A 16,806-nucleotide genomic window follows, 5' to 3' on the forward strand; every position below is an offset into this window, starting at 1 on the left:
GACCCTTGCAGGGACTCATAGTAAGCCATGCAGGGGCTCCGGACATCAGATCTCTAACCCAGCCCTATGAGTAAGGAATTGATGGGCTCAGGCGAGTTCTAATGTAGGGACGGGGGTCCGGTTCTGCCTGGACTGAGGAGGGAGCCCTCTGAAACTGGAATAAATAAGCGCTTAGGGGTTTGAAGTCGGGAGGGGAAACGGAGGGCGGTAGCGACAGGAGTGAGAACAAAACACTTTGCAAGGAGTGATACAAGCACTTCTCTTGATATGAACTGGGAAGCTTCAAAACAGTTTATGAAGATAGCATAGTATTTCAAAATTCTGTATTGCAATATTGGATTTGCACCATATTCCACTATGCAACAGTTGCTCTTGCAAGTATGCTAAGACTGGACTTGTGAGTTTTGTGCTTGTATTTTTGTGGCACGTTCTAATCCATTCCCAAGCGCAAACAGCCTTTCTCCCAAGGAAGATCATCCTGGAGTCATTCTGGACTCATCTGATGATTACAGTCAGGCTATTCCTGCAATTATCTGGGGAAGTCATCCCAAGCCATCCTGAAGTATGCCTGTAGGACGAAAAATGTGAATGTGATAACGAACCTAGACTCATCACAAAAACTACAGTAGGATGGTGTTCTGATGACTACTGGCAGGGAGTGATTACCTTAACTCCACGAATACTAATTGGCAACTTCAGGATGAGTGAGAATTACTCCAGGATGGGTTCTAGCTAATTTATGGATGACTCAATTATTCCAGGATGATCCTATAACCGCTCCAGGATGGAAGCAATTACTCAGGAATGATCCCATGACAATTTCTGGATGAGTGTGGATTATTCCTGGATGATCCTATGACAGCTTCAGGATGGCTATTGATTACATCAGAATGGCCCCATTATATTTTCAGAATGAGTGCTGATTACTCTAGGATGACGCAGTGAAAGGGAGGCATGTTTTTGTCCTTGATATTTGGATTTAAGCAGGGACTCCAAGACAAGTTCATTTTCACGGTCTGATGCGTCATTTTTAGTTGTGGATTTTTGATGAAGGACACTAGCCATCCCTGCTAAAAGGGCCAGGTTTTCAAGTTTCTGCAAACTCATCCGCGAACTTGCATCACCAGGCTGAGAAGTTGTGCTTTCAGCAGGAGCTTTGTTACCAACTCTTATATAATCCAGTCCACTCTGCTTGGCTTTTTTGTCCTTGCATCTTTTCTCTGCAATTTCTTCCTCTTGTAGTTCACGTAACCCCCTCTTAAGCCTACCAGCGCTTCCCCGATTGCCACAGTCCATTAACACCTGCTTTCCCTCCAGAGCCCATTAAAGTAACACCTGCTTTCGACCCTCTGTTGTGCCAGAATATCTTGCAATTATCTCTTGAAAAATATCCTGAATCATTAGACACTGTTTCTTCACTAAAAAGAAGCAAGAGAAAAAAATATATATTTACATATAAACAGATAAGAATACATTGACCACTTGCAATATATCTTCACGCTCTAGCCATAATATATAAATAAAGAGGTTTTGATGAAAGGACAAATGTACAATCTATCCATAACCAAGTAAGTAAGTTTTCCTTAATAGACAGTACACATTGTAAGCCTGAACCTCCTGAAAAAAGTTGCCTAAATAAAATAGTTTATCCAAAAATGGCTGCCTTATAGTAGTGCCACAATCTAAACGTTTCAGTCCTTTTCATATGTGTTACATTTGTCTCTGGAGAGCAATCCAAGGCATGTGTGGGGACATGCATGTTCATTTTTACTGTCCATTATTGGATTCATTGTAAATGTAGTACACTTGTAAAGCGCACAGCTGCCCCCGCAACGGGGCGTCCCGGCGCTGTATAACGCCGTGGAACCCTTCCTGGCTCTCCCTGTGAGATGCCCCTACTGGGCACCCCCCAAGGTGAATCCAGGCTTCCCAGTGTTGTTGGGGCCGTTGTGGAGATTAAGCAAGCTATTGCCCAGAGTTGCAGCGTGTGACCCATGATTAGAGTAGGCGCTGAAGCGAGAATTATCCGCGGACATTGAGCCCAAGACCCTGCCGCGTCGGGAATTGAACCCTGGTCCCGGGCCTGATCTCTGCTTCAGAGATGCCGCTTCTAACCAGTGAGCCACACTTCTTAATTAATCACAAATGTAGATTTTTACTGAAACAGGTTGGTAATTTGTACCGTTATCCTGCAGTTGCAAACTTATTATAAAGGTTTACTTATTGTGCTTACCAGATGATTGGAAAATAATCATAGCTTTAAAATCTCTCTTCGGTGATTGGCCGACCAGCTTCATCTAGATTTTCGACCAGCCATTTACAAAAAACTTCCCGGGGATTGTCCAAAAGCAGGAAGTCACCATCTTTTCGAACACACACAGAATGATCGCAAGTGAAAAACAGGACGCTGAATGAAACCATGATTATGCCCTGCTAGATATAAAAATCAGGAATTAGTTTGTGTGGATTAAGTTTCAGAGGTAAAATACAAAGCATATCAAACTGATTAACAGATTTAGTTGGAGAAAAGCACCCCAGAAATTACACTGACCTGGTGCAATTTCTATCTAATATGCCTAGAGTTTGGACTACAAAGAAGTGTTTGGGCATGCACTGAAGGCCATTGAGGAAATTACCTAATAATCAACTGTATTTTTGGAGAGCCAGAGTGTATGCTTAGGTCTTGCTGATCAGGACAAATAGTAATAGCAAAGTAGAGGCATTATGAGAGAAATAGAAGAACTATCAATAAGTGAACTTTCACACCCATCTTAGACATTTTAGTTCCTCCAAACTATTACACCACAAAACTTGATCGACCTGATAAGCTAGGTGGTGGCATTGCCTGCATTCATAGGAACAACCGCTCTGTGAACCACTCCAACACCCCGGTATTCTCTTCATGTGAATACCTCTGCCTCGTCATCCCGAGCAATAACAAACTAATATGTTCACTCCACTCTTTCTACCACCCTCCCGGTAACAACCTGACCTTCATCGAGCACATCATGGATATTTTAGCAACAAATGTCGGTCATCAGATTACCCAGATCTTCCTGGGGGAATTAAACCTCCATTGGAACGATCTAAACGACCCAGAGGTCAATAGCCTCAAAGCTTTTCTGTCCGACCTCACCCTGTCCCACGATAAGGGCTCAACCCTTGATCTAGTGATCTCCAAAGCAGACTTTATTCAACTTGAATTGATTCTTCCTTGCGACTAGTCTGACCAACACATAATCTCTTTCCATATCAAGGAAGTAGTGAAATTACTCTATCCAACCTACGAGAATAAAAATCGGAGTGGATTATGGGAGTGTGGCTCTCTGCGGCCTTCCCAGATAAACAACCGCTCCGCTAAGAGCTCCAGAAGGAACTGCCACATTTCCCCGACCTTCGTGCCCTCAACTGGTTACCTTTTGAGGCCAGAATCCATTTGAAAATTGCCTGTATGACTCATAAGGCATTGCACCAAAAAACACTGAGATACCTTGCGGAGATACTAGTACTATCGGGTGGTAGCAGAACAACTAGGAGTTCTGACAATCTTCTTCTTAAACCACAACGTTTCTCGGGAAGGGCCCCAGAATTTGGAACGCCTTACCCACAGAAACAAGACTGAATCCGTCTGCTGCTCTCTTCAAAAAAGAAGTGAAAGCGATCCTCTTATCTAGATTCACCTGAACTTTCTTATATATACTTGTGGATATGTACTATTTGCTAACTTTTACCAGGAAAGCATTTGCTTAATTCTTTATATTCTTATGTATTTGAAAATAAATAAATATGGAGAGAGAGAGAGAGAGAGAGAGAGAGAGAGAGAGAGAGAGAGAGAAAGAGAGAAGGATTGGGCCTGGTGCTTGGTTGGAAATGCTGCCTGCGCAGCTCCTGTCGAGACCCCAGCTCGAGGTAATACATAATCCTCCATTAAGACAGGTAGATGATTTACCACGTCTCAACCGCTGTTTAAACACCGCCACCAGGACACGCAGGCTCCTGGGGCAGAGTGCCGCTTGGCCATGATTGAAACCCAGTGGGCTGGAATTAATAGGAAATATATATATATATATAATATATGGCTGGGATCGATAGTGGCAGATGTAACAAGACCGGCTTCATTTTTACAGAGATCTTAGCGGTCAAGGTAAATTAGCGCAAACAGGGAATACGTAATTGGCCCCGTCTCAATAACATATACAAACGAGTTAAAAACATTGCATGCACATGGAACGAAACCAGAATGATAGCCAGTTTTGCGAAAGTAGATATTGCAAGATGTTGAAATGCGTCGGACTACGTTTCCTAAATAGGGGGGGAACCTCAATCGCCACAGGCAACCTGCCCTTTCAATTACACAAATAGCAAACAAAATAAAGAACCAGCATTACAACGGCTAAGTTATTTGAAGCATTTATCCTTATGCTTTGAAACGCATCCATGAAAACTGCCAGTGTTTTAGTGCTGCTCTGCACACTACACAGCTTGGGGAACGTGACCAGGATTCAACAATAGAGCACACATTCATTTAGTAATGAAAGCTCACTACAAGTTGCAAGGACACAAGTAATGCTCAACAATATACAGCATTCACATAAATAAATGTGTTTAGCCTTCTTTGATTGACAACTTTTCAGTAGATCGAAAACTGTTCAATTTGGTCGAGAATCTTTTATACACGCAGGTGCACTTGGAACCAACATGGGACCTACAATACACGGGCAGTAATTTATTTTTCCATACGGCGAAGAACTTGCTGTAAAGCACATTTGTTAGGCTTTTTTGCAATTTACCACAACTTACACAGGCACGCACTACGTCACACATACACAAAAATACACATGCTCAAACACAAAAGGTGCATATTAAACAAGCAGGCAGGTTGATACAGACAAACATCAAACACACAATGCACACACATTGCAACGCAGGCATTCATTATAACACGTACGAAGCACACACGTGCAGGGAGCTGCGTCTGAATTTGGCCCCTTAATGAAAACTCGTGCTTTCCGAAAAATGAGGAAGCTGGTCTGGGACGGAAATTGAGCAGCTGGGACCGAGAGCGGAGGATCGATGCTGCTCTTTTTTTTTTAAGAAAGGCAGCGCAAGATGGGCGCGTGCAGATATAGCGTGGAGCTTGCCCCGATGGTTAACATCTACCCCCTGGTAGCAGCTGCAGCACTAACCTGAGTATACGCTGGAATCGATGAAGGAAGTGGAGTTGTAAAAATAAAGACACCGATGCCAATCCATCTGTCCCTTCTATGGCCATTGCACTCACGGCGGTCTTCGGTCTTGCCGCAGAACAATGACGTCACTTCCGGCGCCCCCGGATGTGCGTAGGCTTTTGCAAGAGGAAGCCTCCGGCTTCAGGTATATGCAAAAGTAAGAGAGCTGCTCTCCATTGAGGACCTGCGGTTCGAGTCCCAGCCAGCCGGCAGACTGATGGTTTACAGTAGGTGATTTTGGCATTGTTTTCGAGTCAGCTGTGCTTTTTCAAAATGTATTTTAGTATTGTGATGGGTGAATTCGGCAGTCACCATGACGACAAAGCTTGTTTTCCTTTGCAAGACCCATTCCTCGGGCCATGAGCAGGTCTGTCCGCAGTTGTTTAATGAGTCTAACAATCGGATTCCACTAAACTATGTGTTTATGGAAATACTCTATGAAGGAAGTGCAGCCTGGGGTTACAGAAAGTATCATTTGCAACCACAGCAGCGCCTCCCGGCATTCCGCATTCATAAACAGTTTGGGGGTTTGTAGGGCTTTTGGATTTTAGGGCGTACATGGTCATTTTAGGGTGTGTTTGTGTTTTGGGGGGCCAGGTGTAATTTAAGGGTTTAGAGCATGTTTGGGTTTGTGGTGCGAGGGTTAATTTTAGGGTTTAGGGTGTGTTTGGGTTTTAGGGTACAAGGGTTAATATTAGGGTTTAGGGTGTGTTTGTGTTTGGTGTGCAAGGGTTAATTTGGGGGTTCAGGGTGTGTTTGGGTCTTGGGGTGCAAGGGTTAATTTGGGGGTTCAGGATGTGTTTGGGTTTTGGGGTGCCAGGGTTAGTTTTAGGGTTGACGGTGTGTTTGGGTTTTAGGGTACAAGGGTTAATATTAGGGTTTAGGGTGTGTTTGGTGTGCAAGGGTTACTTTAGGGGTTTAGGGTGTGTTTGGGTTTTGGGGTGCCAGGGTTAATTTTAGGGTTTAGGGTGTGTTTGGGGTGCAAGGGTTAATTTGGGGGTTCAGGGTGTGTTTGGGTTTTGGGGTGCCAGGGTTAATTTGAGGGTTTAGGGTGTGTTTGAGTTTGGGGTGCAAGGGTTAATTTGGGGGTTCAGGGTGTGGTTGGGTTTTGGGGGGCCAGGGTTAATTTTATATTGGGGATCAGGGTGTGTTTGGGTTTTGGGGTGCAAGGGTTAATTTGGGGGTTCAAGGTTTGTTTGGGAGATGGGTATAAAGTTAGATCCCAATGCTTCTCCATCTGTTTATGTGGTTGCGTCCAACAATGAGGAGTTAGTGATGGAAATTAAAAACAGATTTCCTAAACTTTTCTATGATTCACTTGGAAAATTTGTGGATTTCAAACATAGAATCATTCTCAAGGATGGTGCAGTTCCCATTAGACACAGAGTAAGAAATGTACATTTGGCATATCTTGGTAAACCTAAGGAGATGTTAACAGATTAGGTTGCTAAAAACATTGTTGAACCTATAGAATCTTCTCGCAGGGTTTCACCTGTCGTTTTATCTCTTAAGAGCAACGGGGATCTTCATTTGTGTGTTATTCTTCGTAGGCTAAATAAAGAAATTTGGATTGACAGACATCCTTTACCTAATATACACAAGTTAATTTCCACACGTTCGGGTGCCTGTGTCTTCTCTGATTGCTGTTCCTCCACCTGGCTTGTAGGTGTGGTCCTGCTGAGTGATTTTCTGGGATCGCTGTGGCAATGTCTGGGGCGGATGTGGGTTAGAGCCATGTCTCAGTGAGGACGACTGCCAGGTGCGAGGGGGATGATGAGGCCCCATAATTCAGTGGCATGCCTGCATAGTGAGCTTGTGTTGAGAAGCGCTCATTCAAGTTTTTTAGGTCTCGGCTAAGCGCGCGGAAGCGCGTTCTCGCCGAGAACCTATTGTTGCCGTGTCTGCTTTCCAGGAGACAATCCTGGCCGCGCGCATCGCCTTGGAGGCGATTTCAAACTGGCACGCGCACCTCCCTGCACGCATGCGCACACACACACTAGCGCACATACACGCACGCACACAGAGACACTCCCCACCTCCCCCGCGACACACACAGGGCATTTCCCCCCCCCCACGCCGTCGCACACAGAGACACACACACAGGAGCGCACATACACGCACACATACATGCACACATACAGAGACACCCCCGCTGTACACACACACACACACACACGAGCGCCCCCCCAAGGCCCACTTACCACCAATCTGGTGTTCTGTCGCCTCCGCGGGGCTCTCCCTCAGGCATGGGAGCCCCGCGTCACCACCGCTCCTTGGTCCAGGAACTCCGTGGGCGCGGGCTTCGCGCACAAGACGGAAGTCCCGCCCCCACGCTAGGTTTCGTTTTCGAGTGTGCGCGCACATATTGCAGTCATTGGCCATTTTAAGAAGGGCTCGCTCTCCTGTTCAGCAGCTCTGTCGCTCTGCTTTCGTATCTTATCACGGTAAAGTAAAGTAATGTTCAGCACAGGTTATATGTATATGTCAGGGGACCTCCACACTAATTGTCGGATCGCAACACACAGGAATTTAAGTTAAATATTATGCCTCTGCCTTTGTAAGCATTTTTTATATTTGGTTTGTTAGTTTGATGCCTCCTGCAGGCCATCTCATTGCCGTCATCTGTTCTCCAATTCATGGATGGAGTTTGTTGCTTTTGTGGTTTTTCATTTAATACTGTGATAAAGTTATAATATATATCTTCTTTAGTGCTACAACTCCACTGGCTTCTACTTTACATTTAATCCACTAGAATTTAATTACCCATATTTAATACTTATTTATGTCTTTGTTGTGCCAGTCTCAGTTTTAGCTGGTGTCTGCTGTCTAATGCTTTGCATGGCGGATTAGTGTTTTTTCCACTTATCCAGTTATACAGCTATTAAGCTCACTACTTCCAGCGACTGTTGAGTATCATGTAACCTCGCTGCACATTCAGCTAATTATGACTAATTGTGATTTTATGATGCCAGTGTTGCAACTTGTATCTATGCATTTACACTTTATTCCTAATTGTGTAGTGCTTGAATGCCATTTCCCCACATTGCAATTAAGCTCATGGTGACTGTGTGTCTCATGTTGCTCTAAATGTTATGTACTTGCTGTTTAGTCCTGCCCATTGCCAGCCTGGTAGTTCTACAACAATCTGAAACCTGTTTGAGAAGATTTTGCCTTAATGTTAAACAATAGTTTACCAACAGATTATACCAAGACGTATCTTGTCAGGGAAGAAATATTTTGGTAGTCTAGAAGGCAGTTGTTGATTAGTGCTACAGAGGAAAACGTACAGCTCCAGTCACGTGCTGTACTTTATTCTAAAGTTGGATGACAAGCTTTTCAGAGGGACAAGTTACTTGGCAGGCTTTTTTCTATGCTGACACAGTGTAAATTGGTCTGCACAGGAAATGTACGACGATTCCAGCTTTCAAATCTGGCAGTAACTAAAAGTGTTTCTCTTTTGGGGGGTGCAGATTCAGAGTGCAGAGTGCGGATTCAGAGTGCAGAGTGCGGATTCAGGGTGCAGAGTGCGGATTCAGGGTGCAGAGTGCGGATTCAGAGTGCAGAGTGCGGATTCAGAGTGCAGAGTGCGGATGCAGAGTGCGGATGCAGATGCAGAGTGCGGATTCCGAGGGCAGATTGTGTGTGTGTGTGGCTCTGTGTGGATAGCTTTTTTTGTAGGTGGCTCTATGTGTGGGTGGCTCTGTATGTGTGAGGGTGGCTCTGTGTAGGGGGCTCTATGTGGGTGGCTCTGTGTGTGTGGGTGGCTTTGTGTGTGTGGCTCTGTGTGGGTGTAAATGCAATAGGTCATGCATTTGCGAGCAATTAAGCTATTGGCATTGTAAATGACAATGCCATTTATTTAAAGATTAAGCTATTGGCAATGTAAATGACAATGCCATTTATTTATGATTGAAAAAAAAAGTCATGAGCAATGCCAATAGCTCTACCTTTAATAATGCCGAGACCATTGCCTTGTAAATGCTTGTTTGTTTTTTTGTTCAGGTGGTGTCTGTGATGTGTTCCGGGTGGGGCTGGTCGGTGGGCTGGTGTGCATGCAGTGGCATTGGGTGCAGGTGAAAGGTCCTACTGTAGAGTATGGGTCGGCGCAGTGGCAGTGTTTGTTGCAGCGTTGTGGGTGTAGTGCTTGGCGATGGTGCATCATCGGGGGCAGGAGGGCCAGAGGTTGTGGTGCTTGGCACAAATGGGTGCAGATGGGCTTGCCTTTGGTGGGCCCATTGCACGCGGCCTGCATCAGGTAGGTCCTGGGAAGGGCGGGGCTTCTGTTGGTGAGAAAGATGAGTGGAAATACCCAGTCTTGAAAACCCCAGCGGGAAAACCCGGGCAGCTGCGCTGTCACTGGATCAGTCTGGAACAAGCAGATACTGGAGGCCACAGACAAGTGGCAAACTAGGTGTCCATGGTCCTCTGCCTATACTTATGGCCTGCGTGGCACATGGCATTACTGCCATCCCCATAAAAAAGGAATGTATTTTTATTTCCAGAGCACACCAATCTCTTTTGATTCTCAAATTGTTCATTGTCTTACAGAAGATTGGGGCAATGTGACAGAAACGCCGACTTATGCTAGAGAGACCTGGGACCTTGGCCCGGTCTTCAAACTGGACGGAGGAGCGTTGCAGCAAAATGGCATCTGGTGGTTAAAGACCGCCAGTCTTCTAAGAGGAGACAAAACGAAAAATGCTTTGTTGAATGAGGTTACATTAGACTCTGCACTGATGGTTTGGGACGTCTTTAACCGGTAGTGGCAGAGCCCTGGGCTATATTTTTTTTTTAAATGGTAGCCTGTTGATTAATCACAGGTGTAACAATATTTAGTTCTTTTCTTTGGCCTAACCATGTACCCAATATGGCAGTGTACAAATGTTGTATGTCAATCTTTGATTAACATACAAGGCACTGTTATACCTTGATATTGTAGCAGATCTGTAATCGCTTTTATATTACACTTTAGCGTCTGGCTTCAGAGGATACTGAGGCTGTACTCCTTAATTGAATTTAACGTGGAACAACTCTTTGTCCCTCTATGCTTGTTTTTAGGTCGCATTTACTCGAATCTATTGTTGTCAATCCAAAAAATTCCTTTCCTAACAGGCGGATTTGGCGGATTTTGGACAGTGCACGAGAGAGTCACGTGACTCCTCGTGGACGAGCATGCCCAGCCTTCCCACTGCCAGCAGCATTTCTCCACGGCCGCCAGGCCACATCAAAGGCTTCCCCAGCACTGCCCCTCCCCCATGCTCCTTAAAGTACTGTTTGCTTTACCTCTCGCACTTTGCCTTAAAAGTCCTCCCGCCACTTAGCACACACGTAAGCTTCCCCTTAATGAGGCGGCAATGCCTCTACAGTACTAACTCCTCCTCCGCTGCGTTTGGTGTCTGGCCGACCCCCTCCCTCTGCCTGGGGGTCTGCCTGCCCCGCCAGGGCACAAATCTGCCTGCACTATGTAAGTAGCATCAACCACATTCAAATGTTACATAAGTAAGGCCTTTTGTCCAAAATTGCACCTCGCAGTTCTCACTTTGCATGTTTATTTCCAGCTTTGTATTTTTGTTTATTAGTACTAGGGATATTTTAAATTAAAAAAGGATGTGACCTAACGGCAACAGTTGCCGACTTTTTAGTTGAGGAGCCAGGTTTGAGGCTCTGCGTTGGCTCAATATCTTGTGAATCAGGGCAAATCACTTAATCTCCCCGTATCTGCCAAAAAAAACATTTGCAATGCAATAGGTCTCGTTTTCTGATACTGTTGCTCCCACCCCATCCTGAATTCTCTCCACCGGCTGTTCTCCCTGAAGCCCCTACCCCCGCCTCCCTCAGGGTTACGAGACGTGATGCTCACCCCCAGTCCCTGACGTTGCAGACACCGCTCTTGAATGTCTTGCTTCATGTCATCCGCTTGTTTCTGCCTTATGACAAGCACACGCTGCTCCCCCTCCCCAGCAGAGGTCCTTCCACTCAGGGAGCACATCACCCCCCTGACACCTCTCTGCTGGAAATAAACCCTCAGGCGATGGGATCCATTTTATTACCAAGGGCCTCTTTTATAAAACTAGGAACTTTTTGTATACCCACCAGAGTTTACCCGAATATAGATTCACTGTTAAGGTAATGTACAATTGTACATATATAGTTTGCATCCCCATATAAAGTCACTGAGATAGGAGGGAGTTGACAAACTGATTAGCCCAAGAGAACACATTGCTTGCTTTTTTTGTTTTCCTTCAAGCTAATTACAGTGGAGGAATAAAGGTGATTCAGTCTATCGACTTTGTCTGGTTTAGACTTTTGTTTAAAGTGCGTGAAAAAAAGGTTAAGGTAATCTATGTCATTCGTATTTATATTTCACATACTTTCCTTAATATTGCATTTCCTAACAGTGTTAGCTATTTACAAGCTGTTGTGCCACAATACGTTTTTCAGACAGCATATCATTCTGGTAAGTGCATGTTTCAATGCAACATTTGTGCATGCTCGTGTCTGTAAATTAAAGCTACAAAGGGCACTAGTCAGAAAATAAAAATCCCAGCCCACTTGAAACACTCGTCTAATATTACCGAGTGCGGAATGCGAGCAAGGCTGTCACTCCTTTCATCCATCAATGCTTTCACCCTTTGATCTATTAATCTATTTGCCATTGTTTCACATTTCTATCAGCCCACCCGCTGCCCCATCGAACCTTTTCCATTTCTCCGTCCATTCATCCTTTCATATATATATCCTCTCATTCACTGTTTCCCATCTGTCTATTCTTCTGTCAATCCATCTATTCACCTGGCAATCTTTTGACCCTTCCATCCAGCTTGCTTGCAACTACTGCCCCCTCACACACTGCGCACTCACACACGGATCCCCAACACACTGCCCCCTCACTCACAGCCCACTCGCACATTACCCCCTCACACACTGCCTCCTCACACACTGTGCACTCACACACTGCACTCCATACACTGCCCCCTCACTCACAGCCCACTCACACACTGCCCCCTCACACACTGCCCCCTCACACACTGCCCCCTCACACACTGCCCACTCACACCCTGCCCCCTCACACACTGCCCCCTCACACACTGCCCCCTCACACACTGCCCCCTCACACACTGCACACTCACACACTGCACACTCACACACTGCTCCACATACACATAGTGGAGTGGTGTGGCTCACCAGTTAGAGGCGGCAGACCCGGGAGCAGAAGCCGGCCGGGACCAGGGTTCAATTCCCGACGCGGCAGGGTCGTGGACTTGGGTCAGCGGACTCGATAATTCTCGCTCCGGTGCCTACTCTAATCTGGAGTCAGACTCGGCAACTCTGGGCATTAGCTTGTCTAATCTCCACAACGCCCTACCCCCCCCCCCCCCCCCCCCCCCCCCCCAACGTCAGGGATGCCTGGCTCCACCCTGGGGACTCCCAGCAGGGACCATCCCACAGAGAAAGCCAGGACGGGTTCCCCAGCGTTGCACAGCGCCAGGAAACCTCCGGGTAGCAGCGCACTTTACAAGTGCAAACATAATAATAATAATAATAATAATAATAATAATACACTGCCCTTTCACTCATAGCCCACCCACACACTGCCCACCCACACACTGCCCACCCACACACTGCCCCCTCACACACTGCCCCCCCCACACACTGCCCCCCCCACACACTGCCCCCCCCCACACACTGCCCCTTCACACCCTGCCCCTTCACACCCTGCCCCTTCACACACTGACCCCTCACACACTGCCCCCTCACACACTGACCCCTCACACACTGCCCCCTCACACACTGACCCCTCACACACTGCCCCCTCACACACTGCCCCCTCACACACTGCCCCCTCACACACTGCCCCCTCACACACTGCCCCCTCACACACAACCCCCCACACACAAAACCACACACACAACCCACCCACACACAAACACACACGCAAAACCACACACGCAAAACCGCACACACATAAACCCCCCACACACAACCCCACACACACACAACCCCACACACAACCCACCACACAACTCCCCCACACAACCACACACACCCCCCCCACACACACACAACCACACACACACCAGAATAGCAAAACATAGCATAATAAAACATAGTATAGCATAACAAAACACAAAAAACATAGCATAACAAAACATAGCATAACAAAGCTTAACCCCTTAAGTGCTGCCTCGGTGCATTGGCCGACGGCAGCACTACCTCCCCAGTGCTGCGCACGACCATTGAACGTCCATTCAGCACTAGTTCTATTGGACAGCGCAGCACTGGGGAGGAATGTTTAATAGCACTATGAGGATAACAAACCACAACAAAACATAGCATAGCAAAACAAAGCATAGCAAAACAAAGCATAGCAAAACATAGCATAATAACACACAACAAAACATAGCATTAGCATAGCATAGCAAAACAAAGCATAGCATAATAAAAAACAACAAAACATAGCATAACAAAACATAGCATAACAAAGCATAGCATAGCAAAACCTAGCATAGCAAAACACAGCCTAGCATTACAAAACAAAGCATAGAATAGCAAAACATAGCATAGCATAACAAAACAAAGCATAGGATAGCTAAACTCAACAAAGCATAGCAGAACAAAACACAACAAAACATAGCATGGCATAACAAAACATAGCATAACAAAACAAAACCTAGCCAAACAAAACATAGCATAACATAAAGCATAGCAAAACAAAACATTGCATAGCATAACAAAACACAACAAAACATAGCATAATATAACAAAACATAGCATAGCACAACAAAACATAGCATAACAAAACATAGCATAGCATAACATAAAGCATAGCAAAACAAAACATAGCATAGTATAACCTCTTAAGTGCTGCGCATCTACCAGCGGCCGACGGCACTACTACCTCGGGAGTGCTGCCGTTGGACGTTCCAGCTGCACCTGCGCAATGGAACGCTCAGCACTGGAGCTGGACGTTCCAAAGCAGCTAAGGTGATAACAAAACATAGCATAACATAACCAAATACAACAAGACATAGCAGAACAAAACATAGCATAACATAACAAAACATAGCATAACAAAACAAAGCATAGCATAACAAAACATAGCATAACAAAACATAGCCAAACACAACAAAGCATAACAAAACACAACAAAACATAGCATTGCATTACAAAACATAGCAAAGCATAGTATGCATAACAAAACATAGCACAGCATAACAAAGCATAGCAAAACAAAACATAGCATAGCATAACACAACACAGCATAGCATACAAAATCAAAGCATAGGATAGCAAAACATAGCATAGCATAACAAAACAAAACATAGGATAGCAAAACAAAACATAGCATAGCATACCTCATCACTCAGCACCACCACAGCATCACTCAGGGGCACCACAACATTACTATGCGCTACCACAGCATCACTGAACACCACAGCATCACTCATTCGCCACCACAACATCACTCAGCAGCACCACCACAGCATCAATCTGTGCAGCCATTTAACAACAACAACTGGTTCAAATATATTCTCTCAATGTTTCAAGCTTTATTACAAATGTCACAAAAAGATGTTAATATTTCACTTCTGTTCTTGGATTTTCTTCACAATAAAATACACTGAACATAATCTTAACAAACGTTATTTACAAAAGTTTAAGCTACTGCCATTATAAATTACAATAACTTTTATGTAAGTATTAATTATTTAAAATATTAAAAGCCATTGTTATTTGTAATATCAATGCATGTAAGTCACGTAAATACAACACATATTGCATTACAAATGCTATAGGTGTCACATTTGCAAAAGTTATAACTATTGGCATTGTAAATCAAACTTTCCTAATGCGAGACCTATTGCATTGCAAATGCTTGTTTATCGAGGGCAGCAGCTTGATTTAGAGTCCACTCGCCTGCCTATTTGTCCTTGCGTTCTTCAGGTACTTGATAGGAAAATACTTGCTTAATTCCCACCTCACCTCGAGATGCAATCCTTACAAAAACCAGAGGCCAGTCATCCTTTGCAAGAATGAGATTTTAAGCAGCTGATAAATAAGTCCAGAATATAGTTTGTATTCTGGTAGTGGTCCTCCTCACTCTGTAGTTCTATATTAAGAATCCTGTTCGGAGGCTTTACATGGCCATCTGCCATCTCAACCTGTATATATTCTTTAGTTGCAGTCCCCACAAAATGTTTCTTGAGAGTCTGAGTTTTTTTTTCTTTAAATGGTCTTTATTGGTTTTCCTCAGTTTATGCATAGCACACGTTTCCTGCTTTATTATACAGAACAGTACAGTGGCTTTTACTAACTTGACACTTGGTGGCGAACCAGGCTGCATTGAATGCTGGTGACAGAAAAATAAACTAACATTTTGTTCATGACTTTGTATGTTATCCACTTTGTACTCAGCCAATAAATCAACAAATTTTCTTTGTCTCCATATTTTCACACCAACCAGACCGCAGTAAACCCAAAACTACGCGATCTCGAATAATCCACATATACAGTGTGTTTTAGCTCATGCATGAGCGAGGGTGATTGCTTATGTGTGTACTGAATCAGCGGGAGAGGGAGGGGGAAAGGGGAGCGCTGTGTGCATCGCACCACCACGTGTTCGCAAGGTCAAAGGTCTTGCCTTGTAACAATAGGTCCTATCTGAGGAGGGGTCCAACTTGCTCTCATCTATATGTTAGTGTGTTACCAATGCCCAGAGTGAGAAACCCCCTCACCCCTGCGAGGGACTAGGTGTATGCAATCTGCCTTCCACAAATGACAAGAATTCTTGCCATTGCATGGGGTTAGTCTGCGGAGGGTTACATGGTGCCATCAGTGTTTGCGTTGTATGCACCGCCACCAGCGCCTTACGGAGATCCAGCAGCCAGATACGAATGTCAGGCGCTGGGCTAGATTTCCAGGACATAGCTATTCTTTGCTTCGCTAACGCCAATGCTAGGCCTAAGATTTCATTACGGTTTGTTCGCGCTGCAGTGCGCTTGGTGACACCAAGTAAAAAATGCAAGCCTTGCACAGGGATTGAGGTGTCTGTTGCTTCCCCTAGTGTCACCGCAATCTCAGTCTAGTAGACGCTAAGGCGAGGGCCACCCAGACCATGTGGAAAAATGTTGCATCTGTCCCTGAGCTGCGAGGGCATATGTTGACCGATGTGAGGTACATACGGGCTAGTCTGTGTGGTGTTAAATATGTGTGATGTAACTAATTAAACTGTGTATATTTCAGTCTTGCATTTGCGGATATTATTTTGGGGTACCCTTTACACTGCGCCCACTGTTTCACTCATGGTAGCTGACAACCCAGAGTCCAAATATGCACAAAGCGGTGCCAGTAGGAGAGAAGGACCGGGGTTAAGAAAACTATAAAGCGATGTATCCGCATGTCTGCCCTTTCCGCATGTGAGCAAGGTCTGCAGCACCTGCGATGTGTCTAGCTCTTTCTCAACGTTCCCCCATACTTGGAGGAATTGTCGCACTAGTAGCACGTAAAGCATGAAAGTAGCCTGTGTGTTACCAAAGTCCTCTATCAATTCCTTCTAGGCTCTGTAGCCGTGCATCTA

At 45.2% G+C, this 16,806-nt stretch overlaps 1 protein-coding gene and 1 long non-coding RNA gene across 4 annotated transcripts in view; one reads left to right on the forward strand and one right to left on the reverse strand.

Moving 5' to 3' along the window:
• Positions 1–307: 307 nt before the first annotated feature.
• On the reverse strand, positions 308–5,302 carry LOC147730830 (uncharacterized). Its single transcript, XR_015308402.1, has 3 exons — positions 5,187–5,302; positions 2,234–2,433; positions 308–1,418 (listed from the first exon to the last, which is right to left on the reverse strand). It is a non-coding gene; the product is annotated as an uncharacterized LOC147730830 (long non-coding RNA).
• Positions 5,303–5,327: 25 nt separating this feature from the next.
• Positions 5,328–16,806, forward strand: part of TMEM39B (transmembrane protein 39B) — a 230,285-nt gene continuing 218,806 nt past the window's right edge. The window contains exon 1 of one of the 3 annotated variants that reach the window (XM_086955660.1): positions 5,328–5,455. The gene's annotated coding sequence lies outside the window, so the exon portion shown is untranslated. Of the gene's footprint in view, positions 5,460–16,806 lie in introns of all 3 variants that reach the window. The other 2 variants (XM_086955659.1, XM_086955661.1) reach the window with 2 other exon arrangements.

The sequence above is a fragment of the Lissotriton vulgaris genome, chromosome 2_1 (assembly GCF_964263255.1).
Source record: "Lissotriton vulgaris chromosome 2_1, aLisVul1.2, whole genome shotgun sequence".
NCBI lineage: Eukaryota > Metazoa > Chordata > Amphibia > Caudata > Salamandridae > Lissotriton > Lissotriton vulgaris.